We start from the raw sequence: 6,591 nt of genomic DNA, 5'->3' as shown, positions 1-6,591 counted from the left end.
AGCCTGTAGAAATGGGACGCAATGCCTCCCTGTTTGGCACTCGGCATCAAGGGTTGGATTGGGTGGGGTTGGATTGGGTGGGGTTAGGGTGGGGTTAGGGTTAGTTAGTGGTTGATCACCACTAGTGATTCCTGAGCGCAGCACGGCTGCAGCTCACCGCTCTAAGAAATGTGTCAATGCTGAGAACAAAATGTTGCTCACTGCAATGTATGTAACAATAAAGATTATTGATTGATTATATCGACACCAAATGAGCCCTTACGGCAAAGTGTATACAAATGAAACCAAATGGACCCCTAAGGCCTGGGGGGCTGACAATTGGGGTCTCAGGGGAATGACAATTGCCACCCTACTGTTCACGTTCAAATTCTGTTATTTTAAGCATATTGTCCCTGTTTCCTACATGAAAAGTAATACATATAGGCCTATATCATTTGAAAAGATTCACAACCTTTCATCACTTAAAAACAATTGCAAAACCTAAACTTTAGACCCTATATGCCTATTTACAGCAAGGCTATTGTGCACTTTCAGCCATGTATTGTACTTCAATACATAGCTATTTAGAGCACACTTCTCAGGTGCACACTTTAATTCAAAGAGCCTCTATAGTCTATAGCATTGCTTTGAGTACCTGAAATTATAGTCTTGTGAAGTTCCCTGCGTCTCACGGCCGTGGGCTGTGATGACTACTGTATGACTAAACACAAAAGACTACAGTATTGCTTGAAGAATGCCTGAAATTAAGATAATAGTCTTCTTGTGATAGCATTGTACTGTTAGGCTTTGATGACTATGGATAGATACTAAACACTAGGCTACAGCAGAAGTGCTTGCAGAATGCCTGAAAATACCTGGAAGTGCAGAATACATACTGTGAAAGAATAGGCTTGTTTATGAGAACATATTGTGAAAAGGACTCTATAGTTTATTGCATTTTATATTAGCTACATTTTGCTGAACTGTATTTGACTCTTTGAAAGCAGGGGGCCAACGTGGCAAAACATTTGCTCCATAATGTTTTATATTATGCAGATCAAAATACCCCCATGTGCACTTTATCCTCAAGTCGCCAGTATCATTTGGCATCCAAAAATAATCACTGCATATCATTTGATATTCAAAAAGAACCATAGCTTTGAAAAGCAATAAATGTCACAGTTGAGATGCATCGGCAGCTTCAGCTTGCTGTTCTGTATATCGCTGTTGCTGGGCAGAAACCTCGTATCTCCAGAAGTCTAACTTTTTCTATTGTTTTCTTCTTCATAAATGAACCCCCTATTTGATCACGCTACAGCGACACACAAAAGCATCAAAAGTAGCAGATCTACAAGCTTGAATTGAACACATTTTGAGCTTGTATATCTGTTACTTTTGATGTCCTTTTTTTGTTTTGTTGCGACCGTCAGGTCGCAAGTTACTATGAACACCTCCACCGGCTGTCAGTCCCTCCGTCTGTCTGTCCGTCACGTCACGCCACGTCACGTCACGTCACATAAAACCATTTTCATATGGAGGAGGTTGTTTTGTGTTCCAGAACGTAATAATAACCCCCACAAACCAAATGGCTTTTTCTCCATTTCCACTGTGACTTCCAACACTGACCATTTACCCACAGTACGGCCAAACCACTGCCTGAGTTAATTACACTTTATAGCAGGGGTTTACAACGTTTTCAGGCCAAGGACCCCTCAGTTGAGAGAGAGATGAAGCAGGGACCCCCACAACCTGTTCATAGATTCCATATAGTTTCATTGTTTGACAGCACAATCATCAGTGTATTTCGGAATCATGTTAATGTGTGTTTTCAGATATTTAACCACTTGAACCATCAATACTTAATAAACTTGACCTTTCACTGTACTTAGTCTGCACTTTTATCCCTCCAGTCCAAAGCACTTTGCCGAAAATAGCCGATCTACAAGACCTTGCAGTGCAAGGCGTTGTGAGCTTGCCGATCTACAAGCTCACACCGCCTTGCAGTGCTAGGCGTTGTGAGCTTGTAGATTTGCTATTTTTGGCTAAAGTTCTCAGAATATGGACGCTAGGGTTCAAGTGGTTAAAATAAGAAAGGGGGAAAAAAACAAGTTCCTATCACACAACATTTGGAGGACCCCCTGTAGTAACTCCGAGGACCCCCTAGGGGTCCCTGCTTTATAGCAAGTAACGAGAGCTACACTAAAAACTATATATTTCAAAACAAGTACAGTAGCTTGCTACACTAAAATGTGTTAGTAAGCTACTGTAGCTGCATTGAAGCTACTTAGTACCTGGCTTTATGTAATCAATAAAGTGGCTGAGGAGAGGCTTCTGACATTGAGTGATTCAATAAAAACATTCTGCTGCTAAACGCTGTAAACACAATCAGATGGAGAATTCTCCTCTCACAGCTCATTGTGTGTTATTATTTATTGTGTGTTATTATTTATTGTGTATTATTATTTATTGTGTGTTATTATTTATTGTGTATTGTGCAATTTTATGTTGTTAAGATCAACCGAGTCATTTAAACTTCGTCATCGCTTAACAATTTGAAAGCCATTCTTAAAGGAAACATTAGGCAAGCTGGTGTGTACACAAAAACATTCCCCCCTCCCCCTCCCCTCTATGACAGGCATCAAACAGGTAGCTTTGATGCTTTCATTGATTAGAGAGATCACTAACGAGGACTTGACACTTTTATGGCCCAATCAATTACCTCAGTGCACAACCCCTTTGAAGTTCAAAGGGAGCATTTAACCCACTTACTGCCAGGGGCCACAAGGTGCCGCTAGAGTGCCAGACATTTCTCCATAGGCCTTCGCTCTAACTTCCAGGTACACAGGCAGAAGTGGCTTGGGCTTTCACTGCAAACACTGTTATGAAGGAAGACCGGAGGAAGTTAGCTAACAGTTAGCTATTAGCTTCTTTATTTTTTAGAAGCCCGATCTGAAGTTATTTAGCCGCAAAAAAACTTTGTCGCTGCCCTGGGAACACAGTTCAGAGAAAAAGGTCTCTAAAGATGTGAGTTTGTATTGGAGTCGGCGGCGCAGTGCGGCAGCGTTGCCCGATTACGGGCCGATGTAAACAGAATCACGGCCCGGGGCATGGATGGACATTTAGACCGGGGCTTCGTTGAGGCCTCCGATTAATTAATTAATTTTATCAAAAATCCCGGACTAGATCGGGATAGGCACCCCGGAATACGTCGCGCCGCCGACAGTATAGATTGAGTTTTTTTGGGGGGCTCTAAACTTTATTCTAAACCATTTTCAATGGAATAAATCGTCGGACCATCTAGACTTGGTCGTTGGGAAGCGTAGGACAAGCCAGGACCACCCACATCTCTACAAGCAGCTCAGGGTAAGTAAAATAGCAAAACATTGTATTGGATTGAAAAAATCCCGAACTTGTCCGGGATAGGCACAAGAAGGGTTAAGAGCTCTGGCTGAGCTCCCCCTGACCAAAACGTCCCTCCACTGTTAATGTTGACATTAACATAAAGAGTGGAACAGAACAGAAATACAGCCAGGGGATGTGTCTTTGTGCAAGGAAACAGCCCAGCACAATAACATAGTCACTGATGAAGGAAAACCACTGCAAAAAATGTATATACATATATATTTTTTAATTAATAGTCTTAAAGTTACCTATTCTTCCTGTAAAGTATAGTGAAGCTTCCCGGGAAGCTACTGATGTAAATGTAGCTAAGCTATAGTAGCTTTAGCTACAGCCCGACATTGAACGACGACAACACGTACACAACACCACAGAGGACTGACTGTGTACGTTGTACGCCGTCAAAGCGAACACGGGAAGCAAACCCTTAAATCTGCCACCAAACACAAGGCTGCTCGCGCTCAGCGGCGAGCCGTGCATTTATGTGGCAGCCGGGGCAGCGTGCCTGACGCCGTGCCTGAAGACATAAACACTACGGTGGAAATACTGATTGTGCAGCAGCAGGCGACATTCATCCTCCTCAAGGCAAGAGGGAGGAGTTGGAGGAGAGCAAGAAAGAAAGTGCTGTGTGCAGGGGTGTCGCACCACATTCTGGACCCTGGATTCACTGTGGGGCCCCTGTGCTTTAACAATTGAAAAATAGCAGACCAATAGCACACAAACACCTTTGAATATTTCAAATCCTTCTAAGGTTAAAAAAAATAAAAATGTTTCTGTCAGTGGTGCTCAAACTTTTTCGTGTGTATTAGGTCACGGACCCCCATCTCAAAATATGTAGTTCCAGGGACCCCCCAGAAGCAAAATTTGAGTTACAAATGTTGGATTAAAAAATACATATATTCAAAGATTTGCACACATTTTCACGACTTTTCAAAAATAGCAGATCTACAAGCTCGCAGAGAGCTTGTATATCTGCCATTTTTCAATAGCTAAATAGCTATAAAATAATTAAGGCCCCTCCACCTTGGGCCCTGGTAACTCAGTCCCACTTCCCCTCCCCCCTGTGACGCCCCTGGCTATGTGCACAAACCAACACAACTTCCCCGGGAGTGAGCAGCGAACCAACGGTAAATCTTTCAGTCGCAAAAAAAACATGCCAATGAGTCATGAAATTCTCCCAGCCACATATATATATATATATATATATATATATATATATATATATTAAATTAAATTCTCCCAGCCACATGCAAAGCCAAAGAGAGAGTGAGTTTAGTTTGGGAAGTGAAGGGTGATACATCATCAAACGGGTCGGTACAATCTTCTATGCTGTATAATTAGAGTAGAAGTAATATGTATCGTCAAAGAGTTAAAATGTACGAGGAAATTGGGCATGGCAGTCAGGGTGAGGGGGGGAGGGGGGGGGGGGGGTATAGACTGCAGGTTGGCCCACGAGAGAAAATAGGCTTCTGCTTAATTACAGACCACTAAATTCTGGTAACCTTAGCTCTGGGAGAGCGCTGCGATGAGAGACAGCTCGCCGTGTAACCCAAGCCAGTCCTCGGGAAGCACATTCAGCAGCAGCGTGCGCTTTATGGCATGCATGGTGGCGTATGAGATTATTTGACAACTCCTGATACGTTTGACTCGGGCACTCAAGTAATCCCAGCAGTCTAGTGTTCTGAATATACCCTGTCTGTCTGTCTGTCTGTCTGTCTGTCTGTCTGTCTGTCTGTCTGTCTGTTGTCCGTCGTCGTCTCGCATCATTTTGTTAAGTGGTTATTATTATTAGGATGAAGAAGTATAGCACTCTAATGATAGTTTTCCGTGCATGTTTTGTTTTGGCTGGTGATCTTCCAAGGATCACCAGACAGTGTGATATATGCATATGGGCCACCGACCCAAATTTGAAACAATATCGCTGCTGTCGGGCTTTTCTTCTCATAAATGAATGCCCCTACTTGGTCATACTATTTTTGATATGTGTGTAGTAATTTGTGGTCCATCTCCATGGACTTTTACTGTAACAGAGAATTAGAATATTGTGGTATTACTTTTAATTAAGTAAATAATTAATTCTGTGCCAAATGCCAAAATGGCTCCAAGGTAGCTGTGCCACGGTTTTGTATGTTTTTCTTTACTATGCAATGAAAAAAAATGTTTTTTTTTTTTATTTTTTATAATTTTTTTCCCCACAGAAACAGACACAGTTGTTGTGATTCAGTGGCAAAAAGAATTTTGTCAATCAGACAAATGGTTCCAGATAGAGCTGTTTGAATCAAAAAAAGTGTCCATCCACTAGAATGAACACACATTTTCTCAATCAGCTAAACGAGGGAGCCAACACACAAACAGAGAAAAGCATCTCTCTGATCTCAGGTCATTTTGACATCTTTAAAAAAAAAAAAAAAAAATGAAAAAAGATTTTTTTTTCTTTCTATACAAAAAACACAAAAGACGTCATGAGACGTCATTGGCACCCAGGGCTTTTGAAAAAAACGTCAAGAGACGTCATTGGCACAGAACAAAAATAAACGACATTTCTAGTTAAAAACTAAAAACAAATACGACTTACAAGCTCATAATGCGTCACAGCGCAATGCCCTGTAAGCTTGTAGATATTTTCAAATAGCCAAAGTACAAACTAGGGCTACAAATACAAGTATGGCTACACATTTTCTATTGTTTTCTAATAGTAATCTACTAGTAACTAAAGCTGTCAAAGAACTGCAGTGGAATAAAAAAAAAGTACAATATTGGGTGAAATATTCCTTTACTTATTCCTACTGTAACTTGAGTAAATGTTCGACCACTGGAAATGTGAAGACACAGACTGTAGGAGACTCTTTCTCCATTTAGCAATGGAACTCTAGGTGAATTTGTACAGCATAAATGTGATCTTAATAACATAAAGGATAATAACAAAGGATGCTCGTCTTCGTACTGTAGGCAAACTGAATCATTTGGAGGAGGAGAGCATTCAGTCTGTAATAGAATTAGAAAGATTGCACTCATTAGAGCGCATACCTCCGCAAAACGGGTTCCATTCCCTGGTGTCCGATTGTTCAGCGCCGTTATTGGTTCTGGGCTGTAAATGAGCTCTCATTCTCATTTTGTTTGATTGGCCCAATAAACCCCAATAAAGCTTTTGTCTCGTAACGTCTGTTTGCTGATAGGCAGGACAACACATTCAGGAGTTACAGGTTCACTACA

This window comes from Nannobrachium achirus (assembly GCF_963921795.1).
Source record: "Nannobrachium achirus genome assembly, chromosome: 12".
Taxonomy (NCBI): Eukaryota; Metazoa; Chordata; class Actinopteri; order Myctophiformes; family Myctophidae; genus Nannobrachium; species Nannobrachium achirus.
Note: the sequence above shows the minus strand (reverse complement) of the source record.